We start from the raw sequence: 16,608 nt of genomic DNA, 5'->3' as shown, positions 1-16,608 counted from the left end.
TTCATTTATTTATTTTTCAGTTGATTGTAAGATACAATCGCCTCTTATACGGCGTGCAAGCCAGAGGGGTATATTTACAATGCAGAGGATAAATTTACAAAACTATTTACAGTTTAGCAATAAAGGAAATATGTATATTAATATAAAAATTATTTTGTTCTTCATTTCTGGATGTCTTCGTAGAGGAGCATTCGCAACACGAAAATTTATTAACTTCCTACTCGAATGTTGTGATGAAAGCATAACAAAAAAAAAAGCATACTCAAAGTACCAAAAGACTATGGGTTCCAGCTAGTAGTGTTGCAACTCAGATGTTTGTTGGTAGATAGTCTTTTTGTAGGCCTTATTGGAGCACAGTTTTTCACAGTTAACCTGAAACCGGTTTAGGATTTCTATGTTATTTAGTAGGAATCCTGTTTAAACTTTTCAAGGAGTACTGTATACAGGTCTGGAGGCCTCATTTCAAGAAGTATGTAGAGCTGCTGGAACGAGTACAGAGAAGGGCAACAAGTTTAGTGAATGGAACAAAGGGTTGCTCTTACGAAGAAAGGCTTAAGTTTTGCAAATTACAGTGTCTGGAGACTAGGCACCGGCGAGGTGATCTGATAGAGGTGTATAAAGCCTTGAATGGTGTGAGCATGCTCAATGCCAATGGGATTCTTCCTCTTGCTCAGAATAATCACCTGAGAGGGCATAAATTCAGATTGAGGAAAGACAGTTGTAGGATAGATGTGCGGAAGTTTGCCTTTAGCCAGAGGGTAGTTGATTGGTGGAACAGACTTCCATACTTTGTTGTGGACGTTGATAGCCTAAATAAATTTAAGGCTCAGCTGGATAGGTATTTCGAACGAACGGAGGGGTGAAATGTGTGTTTTTTTTTTTTTTTTTGGCTTATGCTGCATAAGCTTGCTTTCTTGCATCATATGCCTATACTAATGCTAATTAAGTAGTTTGAATAATTTTGAAGAACTAGACAAAATTAAAGGGGATGGAGAAGTGATGTAGAAATTTTATTTATTTATATTTTTGACTGTTGCTATGTAAAGTTTACTTCCTTGCATCATTTGCCTCTGATAATACTAACATCATTCACAGATAAAACAGTGGTATCCAGTTTGACACTGTATTGCGATCCTATCACACTGGATGGAACAAGCCAGAGTTTGAAATCTATTACTATTAGGAATTTTTATAGGCATTTTTCCACATAGCTGGATTCATCAGTCTCAGGCAATATAATCGCTGTTCACCCCAGGTCTGGAGGCATCCTGGGGCCTCCATACCTGGGGAAAAAGACAAAACAGCGCAGAAAGGGGAACTATAGGAAATTTTGGAATTGGTGAAAGAAATGAAAGAGGTGAAAGACTTGCGGATTTTGCAGAATCTCAAGGATTGTCAGTAATGCACACTTTTTTCAAGAAAAGGGTGAACAGAAAGTGGACATGGAAGAGTCCAAATGGATTAACAACTAATAAAATCGACTTCATCCTCACTAACAGATGATATATTGTGAATGACGTTACCGTCCTGAATAAGGTAAATGTTGGAAGTGATCACAGAATGGTAAGATGTACACTTGATATAGATGTAGGAAAGAAAAGGAAAAAAACTGACTCGAGTAAATAATAAAAAGGTATTTGAGATAACAGAAGAGGAGAAAAAGCAGTATGTACTGGAACTTAAGAACAAGTTTAAGCATCTGCAGACTGCTCAGGACCAAGATATCGACGAGGAATATTACAACTTTCTGAAAGTGATAAAGCCCAAGAAACCTATAGGGAAAAAGAAATCCAAAGAAGAAAAAATTAGTCAAGAAACACTTGTTATGATGAACCGAAGGCGAAAAATGAAGAGCAAGATAAACACTGACAAGGAAAAAATTGAATATACTGAGTTATGCAAAGCCATTAGAAAGAGACTCAGAGAGGACATAAGAAGATTTAACACAAGAAAAGTAGAACAAGCATTAAGGGAAAACAAAGGATTTAAATCAGCAGCCATGAGCAGTAATACAGAAAGACAAATGATACTGAAACTGAAGAATAGCGATGGTGTACTTATAAACAGCAGAGAAGGCATAATTCAAATAGCAGAAGACTACTATAAAGAATTATACAAGGAGCGAGGAAATGATGCCAGCAGTGAGGAAGATGGATTGCAAAGTAGCAACACATATGACATACCCGATATTTTTCCTGATGAAGTAGAACATGCATTGAAGAAAATGAAGAATCAGAAAGCCCCGGGGAAGATGAAGTTACTGTAGAGTTGTTAAAATTGGGAGGAAGAGACATAACACAAAAACTGGCAAGGCTCTTCACAAAGTGCATTAGAAAAGGTGTGACGCCTAAGCAGTGAAATAATGCAATCATAACTTTACTGCATAAGAAAGGAGATAAATCAGAAATTGGAAATTACAGACCAATTAGCTTGTTATCCCACATCTACAAGTCCACAAGGGTCATTACTGACAGATTAGAAAGAATACTTGATGAGAATCAACCGAAAGAGCAAGCTGGCTTTAGGACAGGATTCTCAACTATGGATCACCTTCACGTAATATCACAGCTAATGGAGAAAGCAAATTAATATAAAACACCATTATGCCTGGCATTTGTGGATTATGAAAAGGCATTTGACTCCATACAGCATAAGGCAATGTTTCGGGCACTGGAAAGACAAGGCATAGATACCCCACATATTATGATTTTGAAGAAAATATATGAGAGTGCTACCTCCTTTATTAGACTAGACAAAGACAGTAGGAAATTTAAAATCGAGAAAGGAGTTCGACAAGGAGACAGAATATCCCCGAAGCTGTTTACTGCTGCCCTTGAGGAAGCTTTCAGAAGATTAGACTGGTCGCAGAAAGGAGTCAATGTGAACGGATAGTACCTAAACCATTTACGATTTTCAGATGACATTGTGGTCATAAGCCACGATCCCAAAGAATTAGAGGAAAATCTTAATCAGTTATGCACAGTTTGGACTAAAGATGAATATGGCTAAAACAAAAGTAATGATGAACAAGTATGCCACAGAAAGGGAAATAATGATTGAAGGAGCAGTAATTGAAAAGGTGGAGTTATATACTTATCTGGGACAAGTTATTAGCTGTAATAATGATAAATGGCTGGAAGTCAAGAGAAGAGTAAATTTTGGATGGATAGTATTCAGGAAATATAGTCACATACTGAAGAGCAATATCCCAGTTTGTCTGAAAGGTAAAATAATGAACCAATGTATACTCCCCACCATGACTTATGGAAGTGAAACTTGGGCACTCACCAGAAGAATGGAAGAGAAGCTGAGAACTACACAGCGAAGAATGGAACGAATTATATTGTGAATCAGACTGTGAGATAAGAAAAGAGACACATGGATTAGGCAGCAAACTCAAGGTCAGGACATTCTTATCAAAACTAAAGAACTAAAATGGTCTTGGGCAGGACACATAGCTCGAAGACATGATGACAGATGGACTAAGAAAATAACAGATTGGTACCCAAGAGGAGCTAGAAGAAAACGTGGAAGACAGTGACGGAGATGGATAGATGAAATTCATGAGTTTGTGAGTAGTAAATGGATGGCCAATGCTCAAAACAGAAGGAACTGGAAAGTTGCTGGAGAGGCCTTTATCCTACAGTGGATTGAAAATGGCTGATGATGATAACCCCAACTGGACATATTATCTAGATGTTCTGGGGGCAGAAACGTTTCAAGTGAGCGGATAGCTAATGCCAGGGAAGAGAACCTAAAAAAACTTCAAGGGTTGTGTTAGGGTTGTTAAATATACAAGAACAGTAAGTCTTAATTGTTTATATAGTAATGTTAGAAGTGTCGTCAATAAAATAAGCGAATTCGAACTGCTGGTTAAAACAAGTAACGCGGATATAATAGGGCTTACGGAGACGTGGTGCCACCCGGAAATTGGGGATGATGAGTTTCAGTACGGCTTGTATAATGTATTTAGGAAGGATAGGGTAGGTGGGGTAATGCTTCTTATCAGAAGCAGCCTGAATGCGACGATAGCTTTCCCGGATTCAGACGTTTCACATGCTAGTATAGAATCTGTATGGTGTGAGATAGCTGGAAACAAAGGTATAATGCGAGTAGGAGTAATCTACAGACCAGGTGATTGTGAAGATTATGACGAAAGCCTCTATAAGCAAATGGAACGGGCAAGTAAGCGTCAATGTCTTATTAAGGGTGATTTCAATTTGCCTCACGGAGTCAAATTGAAATCATCCTTAATAAGACCACGGAGTTCTACGGTGGATGATGATGAGAGAGATAGGAGCAGTAAAAGGCAAAGGAATGGGTTTTAATTTCAGAAAAGGAAATTACGATGCCTTAAGGTACTACATGGTCTCTATTAACTGGGTAGATATCGCCCAGAGAATGAATACATTTGAACTGTGGTATGCTTTTAAAACATTAATCATGGATGCATTGAATGCGTATTTACCATTAAAAAATACTCCACGAGGAGGGTTCCAAGTTGGATGAATAGAGAAGTTGCCATATTACTTGAGCAGAAAAAGGTGGCATGGAAAGGTTACAGAGCAATAAAAAGTACTGAAGCCTACAACAGCTACAAGATGATCTGTAATAGAGCCACAGAAAAGGTTCGACAGACAGGCAGTTTATGAGAAATCACTTGCAAACAGAGCAAAGAGGGGGGATAAGGAATTCTTCACATATATAAATGCCAAGAAGAGCAGGACAAACTAGATCGGATCTTTACGTAAGGGAAAGGGGATAGTATTAAATACGCCAACTGCCATTGCAGATGAACTCAACAGTTATTTTGCATCGATATTTACAAATGAAAAACCTTTTGTGGCAATGGGAAATTGTGGGAGCGAAGTTAAAAAATATGTAAATCATCAAATTTCGCAAGATTATTTAATGAAAAAACTTTCGAGCCTACAGGCCAGTAAGGCTCCTGCAGTTGATGGAATATACCCTATAATCTTAAGGGAGGTGGCAAGTGAGTGCATTGAACCATTGGGGCTAATTATGCGAGCATAATGCGAGGGACTAGACTCTGGGGAGATTCCCTTGGATTGGAAAAGTGCCAATGTATCTCCCATACATAACGGTGGCTCTAAGAGTGAAGTGGGAAATTATCGACCTGTCAGTCTGACTTCAGTGGTAGGGAAAATCATGGAGGCAATAATCAAGGGTGGAATTCAGGATCATTTGGATCGAATTGAAATTCTCAAGGATACTCAGCATGGTTTTGTAAAGGGAAAATCATGTTTAACAAATCTGGTTCGCTATTTTAAGAGGGTCACTCACGAGCTGGATTTAGGGAATAATTTCGACATTGTTTATTTAGATTTCAGAAAAGGTTTTGACTCAGTCCCACATGAGCGGTTGCTTTATAAGCTGGAACAGGTTGGATCACTGGGAAAATCCTTAGATGGATAGCAGGATGGCTTCAGGGCAGGAGGCAGAGGGTTGTGATAAATGGCTATTCCTTAGATTGGGTTGATGTAAGAAGTGGGGCTCACCAAGGATCAGTATTAGCACCACAGTTGTTTTTAATTTTCTTAAACGACATTAATGAAGGGATAGAGGGCGTGATGTCTAAATTTGCAGATGATGTTAAAATTGGTAGAGTAGATAATGATCACTGTCAAGCTGAGCTTCTTCAGAGAGACCTAGATAGACTTCAGGAATGGTCAGAAAAATGGCAGCTATGCTTTAATCCAACAAAGTGAAAGGTATTACACCTGGGACACAGTAATCCCAAAATAACTTATTCACTTGGTGGAGTTCAACTAAACCCAGTACTGGAGGAAAGGGACTTGGGTGTTACGATACGGTCAGACATGAAATTCTCTGAGCATTGTAAACAGGTTGCAAGGAAGGCCCATGGTATCCTATCGATGATCTATCGAACTTTTGCAAGTAGAGATAGAAACGTGATAACCCATTATATAAGGCTTTTTTTAGACCACACTTGGAATACTGTGTTCAACTATGGAGACCACACCTAAAGAAAGACATCGATCTTCTCGAAAGGGTGCGAAGACGGGTAACTCGCCTGGTAAGATAGGCAAAAGGGCGTCCTTATGAAGAAAGACTTCGAATATGTGGGTTGCAGAGTTTGGAAACTAGACACCTTAGAGGAGATTTGATTGAGGTGTTTAAGGCTCTGAGAGGCATCAGTAAAATGAATGAGGACGAAATATTCAAGATTATAAATGATGCTAGAACTAGGGGACATGAATTCAAGTTACAGGGGGAAATGTTTAGATTGGACTGCAGGAGGTTTTATTTTAACCAGCGAGGTATAAATTACTGGAATAAGTTGCCTACATGGGTGGTAGAGGCTGACAGTTCGGAGAAATTCAAAGGTCATCTGGATAGTATCTTCGGGTCAGGGAAGCGCATAGGATGATAGGTTTAATTTCCTTTTCTTTCATTAATTATTATTATTTATTTTTTTTTTTTCTCATTGTTTTATTCGTTTTTTTTTTTTTTTTTGGCTGGTGCAGCATAAGCCATAGGCTTTCTTGCACCATGTGGCCATTACTAATACTAATACTAATTTCCCAGATATTGACTGGAATTTGTGGGTTGGTCACACACACACACACACTAGCAAGGCTTTTGCGGATTTTAGCATTAGCATTAGTAGAGGCATATGATGCAAGAAAGCAAGCTTATTCAGCATCAGCCAAAAAAAAAACAACCACTACTCCCATTTCACCCCTCAATTCGTTCGAAATACCTGTCCAGCTGAGCCTTAAATTTGTTTAGGCTATCAACTTCAACAACAAGCGATGGAAGTCTATTCCACAAACCAACTGCCCGCTGGCTAAAGGCGAATTTCCGCACATCTATCCGACATCCGTCCTTCCTCAATTTGAATTTATGCCCTCTCAGGTGATTATTCTGAGCAAGAGGAAGAATCCCATCAGCATTGAGCATGCTCAAGCCATTCAAAGCCTTGTACACCTCTATCAGATCACCTCGGCGATGCCTAGTCTCCAGGCTCTGTAATTTGCAAAACTTAAGCCTTTCTTCGTAAGAGCAACCCTTTGTTCCATTCACTAATCTTGTTGCCCTTCTCTGTACTCGTTCCAGCAGCTGTACATCCTTCTTGAAATGAGGCCTCCAGACCTGTATACAGTACTCAAGGTGTGGCCTGACCAATGCCTTATACAAGGGAATAATCACATCCCTGTCCCTGCTAGAAAAATTCCTGTATATCATTGACAAGACACCATGAGCTACTCTTGCAGCTCGTCTGCACTGCTCAGAGAACTTCATATCTGCCTGTACGATTACCCCCAGGTCCTTTTCATTCTCTACTACTGTCAGCGTAGTACCACAGAGTTGATACGTTGATCTGGGGTTACTGTTTCCCATATGTAGTACTTTACATTTGTCAATGTTAAACTTCATTTGCCACCTCTCAGCCCATCTGCTCAACCTTTCCAGATCCTGTTGCAGCAGCATAGTATCAGTAGTGTCCTTAACAACCCTGCCAACCTTTGTATCGTCTGCAAACTTGGACATTAAGCCTGATACACCATCATCAATATCATTTATAAATACAGAAAACAACAATGGACCCAACACTGAACCCTGAGGAACTCCACTAATAACATTAGTCCACGTTGAGCAGTGTCCATTGATTACCACTCTCTGTCTTCTGCCACTCAACTATCCCTTTATCCATAGCAGCAATTTGCCTCGAATGCCACACTTCTCCAATTTGTGCTGCAGTCTTCCATGCGCAACAGTATCAAAAGCCTTTCTAAGATCCAAATATATAATATCAAAGTTATTCCCTGCATCCAGTTCTTTTGTGACTACATCATAGTATCCAATCAAATTGGTCAGACAAGACCTGCCCTTAACAAACCCATGCTGTGTCTGAGCTATAACTGAATTCTTGTCCAGATGATCCTGCAGTGCTTCTTTAACCAGTGCCTCCATTAATTTTCCTGGAACCGAAGTTAAACTAACAGGTCTATAATTACTTGTGTCAGCCTTTGATCCTCCTTTGTGAATTGGGGTTACATTTGCACATCTCCAGTCCATGGGTACCTCCCCTGAGTCCAAAGAAGCTCTCATAATTATGGCTAGGGGTTTGCTTACTTCCTTTGCTGCCTCCTTTAATATAACTGGATAGATCCCATCCACCCCGGGTGCCTTTTTTATGTTTATCCTCAACAATTTCTCCTCCACTTTCCTCTCAGTTATTAGAAAATCATCTAGCTCACTGCCAATGTTTACTTCACCTACGACATTCCCCTTCCTGAATAACTCCTCATGTGTGAATGTAGATGCAAAATACTCGTTTAGATTGTTAGCCACCTGAGCTGGATCCTCAACTGTTGAACCATCAACATCCAGTGGACCAATCTGATTCATCCCTTTCCTTCTTGAGTTTAAATAGGTAAAGAACTCTTTTCTGTTTTTCTTCGAGAAATCCTTTGCCAAGGATTTCTCATAATCTGCCTTTGCCTTCCTAATCTCCTTTGTGACTTGGTTACAGACCAACTTATATCTGTCATAGGCTTCCACGTCACCCATTAATTTGTATGTATCCCATGCATTTTTCTTCTCTGCCATATGTCTCATTAGTTCATCTGACAACCATTTAGGCCTGAACCTTGAACAATATTTCTTGGTTGGTATGTAAAGCCTGGTAGCTTCCAAGATTAGTTCCTTGAATGCTTCCCATTTTGAATTTGCTGTTGGTAACATCATCAGTTGGTCCCACTGTATAGAATTTAAATACTGTCTCAGACCAGCATAGTCGCCTTTACGAAAGCAAAAACCCTTCCCTTTACCTCTGATGGTAGTTACCTCCTTGAGTAAATCCCACTTCAGCACACTGTGATCACTGCCACCCAGTGGTTCATTTATCTGCAGATTCCTAATGCATGAAGAATCACTACTGATAATCAGATCAAGAGTATTACTCCCTCTAGTTGCCTCCCGAACATGCTGGTGTAGAAAACAATCATCCAATAAATCCACAAAAGCCTTGCTAGTGTGTGAGTGACCAACCCACAAATTCCAGTCAATATCTGGGAAATTAAAATCCCCCATTATAAGACTCTGATTTACTGGCCCATTCTATTTCCCTGTACAGTATCTTATTATACTCATCAGAGTCATTAGGCCTATAGCACACTCCTACTCTCAATTTTGATTTACCTATGCTTATGTCACACCAAACTGACTCAACACTGCACTGTCCAGCGATGTCAACTGGCTTCACTTCCTTGGATTTTATGTGTTTTTTAACTAATAGCATAACCCCTCCTCCCTTCCTATCCTGTCTATCCTTTCTGTAGACGTTGTACTCCCCAAATTCCAGTTCTGCATTCCTTATATCTGTGTGACACCACGTCTCTGATATCCCAACAATATCTGCCTTTGATGTTTTGAGTAATACCTCAAATTCATCAAATTTATTTACTAAACTCCTAGCATTAGTGTACACGCAAGTATACATGCACCTGTTTCTATTCTTAGCTACCCTAACACAACCCATGTGTTTACTTGTACCGCAATGACTTCCAGCAGTCTCTGAAATATCCTGCATCTTGTTTTTCAGGCTTCTGCTCATTCCAATAGAAGCAGTGCAAGAATCTCTTTCACCTCTGCCAGTGGCTACTGTTAATCCATTAGTCTTTGTCTCCCCCCAAGCTAGCAGTTTTCCGACCCACCTAACACTGCCTCGATAGCATCAGCAAATATTCTTGCACCCTTTCTATTTAAGTGTATCCCATCCCTGTAGAAGCAATCTCTGCTGTTAACAAGTACAGTCCAGGCTGAAAAAAATTCTACCCCTTCAGCCTTGCACAATCTTTCCAGGGCCGAATTGATCGACAAGGCTCTCATTTATTGGATGATTGCATGATAGATCAGCATGTTTGGGAGGCAACTAGAGGGAGTAATACTCTTGATCTGATTCTCAGTAGTGATTCTTCATATTAAAATTCTATACAGTGGGACTAACTGATGATGCCAACAGCAAATTCGAAATGGGAAGCATTCAGTGAACTTATCTTGGAAGCTACTAGGCTTTACATACCAACTAAGAAATATTGTTCAAGGTTTAGGCCTAAATGGGTGTCAGATGAACTAATGAGACATATGGCAGAGAAGAAAAATGCATGGGATATATATAAATTAATGGGTGACATGGAAGCCTATGATAGATATAAGCTGGTTTGTAACAAAATCACAAAGGAGATTAGGCAGGCAAAGGCAGATTATGAGAAATCCTTGGCAAAGGATGCAAATAAAAACAGAAAAGAGTTCTTTACCTATGTAAACTCTATGAGGCAAGGGATAAATCAGATTGGTCCACTGGATATTGATGGTTCAACAGTTCAGGATCCTGCTCAGGCGGCTAAAAAACTAAATGAGTATTTTGCATCTACATTCACACATGGGGAATTATTCAGGAAGGGGAATGCCAGAGGTGAAGTAAACTCTGGCAGTGAGCTAGATGATTTTGTAATAACTGAGAGGAAAATGGAGGACATATTGTTGAGAATAAACATAAAAAAGTCACCCGGGGTGGATGGGATCTATCCAGTTATATTAAAGAAGGCAACAAAGGAAGTAAGCAAATCCTTAGCCATAATTATGAAAGCTTCTTTGGACTCCCGGGAGGTACCCATAGACTGGAGATGTGCAAAAGCGACCCCAATTCACAAAGGACGATCAAAGGCTGACACAAGTAATTATAGACCTGTGAGTTTAACTTCTGTTCCAGGAAAATTAATGGAGGTACTGGTTAAAGAAGCACTGCAGGATCATCTAGACAAGACTTCAGTTATAGCTCGGACACAGCATGGTTTAGTTAAGGGAAAGTCTTGTCTGGCCAATTTGGATACTATGATGCAGTCACAAAAGAACTGGATGCCGGGAATAACTTTGATATTATATATTTGGATCTTAAAAAGGCTTTTGATACTGTTGCATATGGAAGACTGCTGCACAAATTGTAACAGTATGGCATTAGAGGCCAATTCCTGCTATAGATAAAGGGATGGTTGAGGGGGAGAAGACAGAGAGTGGTAATCAATGGACACTGCTCATCGTGGACTAATATTATTAGTGGAGTCCCTCAGGGTTCAGTACTGGGTCCATTATTGTTTTCTGTATTTATAAATGATATTGATGATGGTATATCAAGCTTAATATCCAAGTTTGTGGACGATACAAAGGTTGGCAGGGTTGTTAAGGACACTACTGATGCTATGCTGCTGCAACAGGATCTGGAAAGGTTGAGCAGATGGGCTGAGAGGTGGCAAATGAAGTTTAACATTGACAAATGGAAAGTACTAGATATGGGAAACAGTAACCCAGGAGAAACGTATTAACCGGTCGTAATTACCGGTGTCTCCCTTTGATCCTGCTTTGTGGATTGGGGTCATATTTACACATTTCGAGTCCATGGGTACCTCCCCTGAGTCCATGGAAGGTCTCATAATTATGGCTAAGGATTTGCTTACTTCCTTTGCCACCTCCTTTAATATATCTGGATAGATTCCATCCACCCCAGGTGCCTTTCTTATTTTTAACCTCCACTTTACTCTCAATTACAAGATTGTCTATTTTACTGCCATAGTTGTATACACCTCTGGCATTCCCTTCCCTGAATAACTCATGTGTGAATGTAGATGCAAAATATTCATTAAGTTTGATAGCTACCAGTATCATAAAAAGTAGAACCATCGATATCAAGTGGACAAATCTAATTCATCCCCTTCCTTCTAGAGTTTACATAAGTAAAGAACTCTTTGCTGTTTTTCTTTGCATCCTTTGCCAAAAAATTCTCGTAATCTGCTTTCGCCTGCCTAACCTCCTTTGTAACTTGGTTACAGACCATCTTATATGTATCATAGGCTTCTGTGTCACATGTTAATTTATATGTATCCCATGCATTTTTCTTCTCTGTCACATGTCTAATTAGTTCATCTGACATCCATTTAGGCCTAAATCTTGAACAATATCTTTGTTGGTATGAAAAGCGTAGTAGCTTCCAAATTAATTCTTTGAATGCTTCCCATTTTGAATTTGCTGTTGGTAACATTATCAGTTGGTCCCACCATATAGAATTTAAATGTCTCAGACCACCATAGTCACCTTTTACGAAAGCAAAAACCCTTCCCTTTACCCTTGATGGTAGTCACCTCTTTGAGTAAATCCCACTTCAGCACACTGTGATCACTGCCACCTAGTAGTTGCTTTATTTGCAGATTCTTGATGCATGAAGAATCACTACTGATAATCAGATCAAGAGTATTACTCCCTCAAGTTGCCTCCTGAACATGGTGCTATAGAAAACAATCATCCAATAAATCCACAAAAGCCTTGCTAGTGTGTGAGTGACCAACCCACAAATTCCAGCCAATCTCTGGGACATTAAAATCTCCCATTATAAGAAACTCTAATTTACTGGCCCACTCTATTTCTCTGCACAATTGCTCATTATACTCATCAGATTCATTTGGCCTATAACACACACCTATCATTTTTTCTTTCATAGTGCTTATGTCACACCAAACACTCAACATTGCATTGTTCATCAACATCAATCGGATGCATTTCCTTAGATTTTATGTGTTTCTGAACTAACTGCATAACCCCTCCTCCCTTTCTGTACACATTGTACTCCCCAAATTCTAGTTCTGCACTGCTTGTCTGTGTGACACCATGTCTCTGATACCCCAACAATATCTGCCTTTGATGTCTTGACTTCTAGCTCATCGAATTTCTTAACTATTGGTGTACATGCAAGTATAAATGCACTTGTTTCTACTCTTAGTTACTCTAACAGCCCATGTATTTACTTGTTCCACTATGACGCCCAGCAGTCCTGGAAAACCCGATTGCCTTGCTTTCCAGGCTGCTGCTCAATTGCATTTCAATAGAAGTAGTGCAAGAATCACTTTTACCTCTGCCAGCAGCTACTGTTAATCTATTAGTCCGTGTAATCCCCAAACGAACAATTTTCCGACCCATCTAACTCTGCCTCGATAGCATCAGCAAATATTCTTGCACCCGTTCTATTTAAATGTATCCGATCGCTGTGGAAGCAGGCTGAGAAAAATTCTACCCCTTGAGCCTTGCACAATCTCTCCAGGGCCGAATTGATCGACAAGGCTCTCATCATATACTCCCTCCTATCGTGTCTCTTCAGAATTACACTTTCAAATTCAACCCTAACTCACAGCTTTTTTTCAGAAATGACTTGTACTTGTTAAGTAATTCCGCCGGTCTCCTACTCTTAATATCATTAGTGCCACCATGTACAATATCACTCTTTGTGCCCTTAAAAGATGATATTTGCTCTACGTCATTAACCTTTGCCCCTGGCAGACATACCCTTGTCCTGTACCATCTATCCTTTTTGCACAATATGTTCCCCGTTTCCCTGACAAGAGTCACCTACAACTAGTTCCTTTGGGACCAGCGCATTCTGCCTTGGGGTTTTCTGCTGTGTTGCTTGATGTTCAAGTGCAAGCTCTGTCATTGATGTGGGCGGCTGAGAGCTTGATGGGCCCTCAATTTAAATCCTTCGAGGGCATCCATCCTGTCCTTCAAGCTCTCATATAAGCCCATAACAATGCTGAGTTAGCGCCTGATTTCCTCGCACTGCTTATATAATGCACACACAAAGACATTCCCCTTGACAATATCATGTCCCATTCCTGATTGCTCCACAAACATCAAACAGTACATTTCAATAGACTGTGATTCAGAGGACAACTGACCCCCTCAGTTTTTCCCTGAGCCACAGCACTTCCATTAGTTTGAGCCTTTTGCTTTGCTGCTCTGGTCTAAGTGATGATTTCTATTCAAGTTCAATAAAATTCCAATACAAAACATAACCCTAAACTTATATCCCAATGCAGTTATTACACTATATATATACAAAGTATATATATATATATATATAATTTGTATTTCGGTATCGAATGTTATCTCCGAGTTACATTATATGACTTTCTTATCCCCTGGCAATTTATATGTATTAATTTATGATGTTACATTTGTAAAAATCATGTTGCTATATTTATTTAGTTAAAGTACAATTCAATCGACAATGAAATTTAATAAGATTAATAAATTTTACTGATTAATCGATACTACTCTACTCGCTATCTAGTTTTCTGTTAGACCTTACGCTATCTAGTTTGGTGGAAACGTATGGTATAACAATGGCGGCAAGTTACGAATGGTTAATCTACGGACACGAGGTATTATTTACTTTCCATTAGTTACATAAAATATAATTACAATTGCACCACAGCCCAAACTGATGATGATAAGCCACTATTAACATTATTACTATATCAAAGTATCACAAATTGCAACAATTGCAATATTTACTCATATTTTTCATAAGTATGTTTCAGTCTTTCAATGTGAATCTCAAAATGTTTAGTTTCTGCTTTTGTTAAATTTAAGTCATGGACAGGATTGTTCAATTCAGGCTGAATGATGAAATGTGGCTTGCCTTCTTGTAAACTGCAGAATTCTAAAGTCTCTGATATGTTATTTCTACCTCTTTGTCTATATTTATGAATCACGTGAAGTTGATGAACAGGATGCTCATCACTAGCATATACGGGTTGCATGGCAGGATATTCAACTGTTTTCCTTTCTAGCTTTCTGTTCCATTACATTTGTTAGACAGAAGTAGCAGTTGGCAGCATGATCATGCTTCTCTCCAAATCAGGACCGCAAATAGTACTGCTCTTTTTCCATCCAAGATTTGTTCAAGTCACCCCAAACTCCTTTGCTCTTACTTCATTAAAACTCAACTCTTAGAGACATCATTGTGTAGACTTGTATCAGATATTGGACTCGGTGGAGGTCATAATAATAATGTTCAGCAACTTCCTGATGTCATTGTATAATGGATTTAGGGATTGGTAATGGTGACAGTATGATTTATTAGTACTTGTACTGTTATAACAGTTATTTCTTATGTTCTGTTCTTCCATACAGACCTCTTACAAAAATCATAAATGATAACTTGTTTTTAATATTGACTTGAATAAGACCTTCCTCAGTTATTAATAGATGCCAATTTGCCACAAACACCAAATGAGTTTAAAAAAAAAAAGTACACAGAATAACTTAATTTATAATTCATTTTAAAAGTATGACTAGTTGTTATCTAAACCTATAAATGTCTGTAAGTTTTATATTAAAACTATAAGAACAACGATTAAAACAATAATAGAATATAATTAAATTAATTAACCCATCTGCACACATGTGAAAACTTGAAATTTTGGCAGGCTCCTAGGATAAAAATAAATGTATTTACCATTAAGTTAGGAACCTGTAAATCCCAAAATATATGTATGGGATAGGAAGAGATAGCCATTAACTGAGAAATAGGCAAGAAATAATATATTCTGATAGATCATTTAAAAAATACATTTAAATATTAAACTTAGGTGTATGCAACAAGAATTCCATTATAAAAAGTAAATAAAAAAATTAATTATAATAATCAAGCTCATATGTATAGTCTCCACAAAAAAAAAAAGCAAATGCTCTTTTCAAACCATTTTCATATGCTATCTTAGTTTCAATCTACTTTCCCTATTCTTAAACATATTGGAAACATTTATATGGGGTAAATTTTACCTAGCCACTAAAATCCATGTTTAGTACTTGCAAGGTTCTCAAGAACCTTGCAAGTACTAATAACTTAATTTATATAAGAAGGTTGCAAATAGCCTAAACCTAAAAATAAGCAAGATAAAAACTGATGACTATTACTTGAAACACTCTATATAACTGATATTAATCAGCTATGTATACCAGTTCATAGGTATACATAGCCATTTTCATGAAATGGAGTGCTAAGTTCAAACTTTTCCTCAACTCACTATTGCCCTTCATAAAATTCACGATCAAGCTGGAGTCGAACAACACCATACCATACCTAGATACCCTCGTCCGGCGCGAAGACACATGTTTGAAGACGACAGTTTATTGTAAACCTATGTGTGCTGGCCAATTTACCAACTTTCGGTCAGCACACACACAGGGTCACCTCCTCACCACTGCCCGAACCTTGCTAACTCGCGCCTGGACACACCTAGCTCCGCAGGTGAAAGATGCACAGAGATCACCAGGGTCAAAGTGGACTTTACGAGGTGGGGCTATCCCATCAACATCCTTGACAGTTGTGACCTACAGGCACGCGACAACGTGACGACCAACAGCAACGCCAACAGTGGCGAGTCATCCACGAGGGCATTTATCCCATACTACCCCAATCTGTCACAACGGATCGGTAGAATCCTAAAATCACATGGGATAAAGTGCATCCAATTCTCATGCAAGAAACTGCGTTCTCTCATTTCCAACGTGAAAACACCTGTCCCCACCCTTCTGCAGAGCAGTTTGGTCTATCGCATCTCTTGCCGTGACTGCACTAGCTGCTACTTTGGAGAGACTGGACGTCGGCTCGAGAAACGTCTCTCAGAACATAAAAGGGCAATCCGTTTGGCAGATGTGGAACACTCAGCTATCGCCGAGCATGTCTGGCCGACCCACCACGACACTGACCCACACCGCAATGTCGTG

Source organism: Mastigoproctus giganteus, chromosome 8, assembly GCF_048544385.1.
Source record: "Mastigoproctus giganteus isolate SK-2022 chromosome 8, ASM4854438v1, whole genome shotgun sequence".
Classification (NCBI taxonomy): domain Eukaryota; kingdom Metazoa; phylum Arthropoda; class Arachnida; order Uropygi; family Thelyphonidae; genus Mastigoproctus; species Mastigoproctus giganteus.
This window is presented reverse-complemented; position numbering follows the sequence as displayed.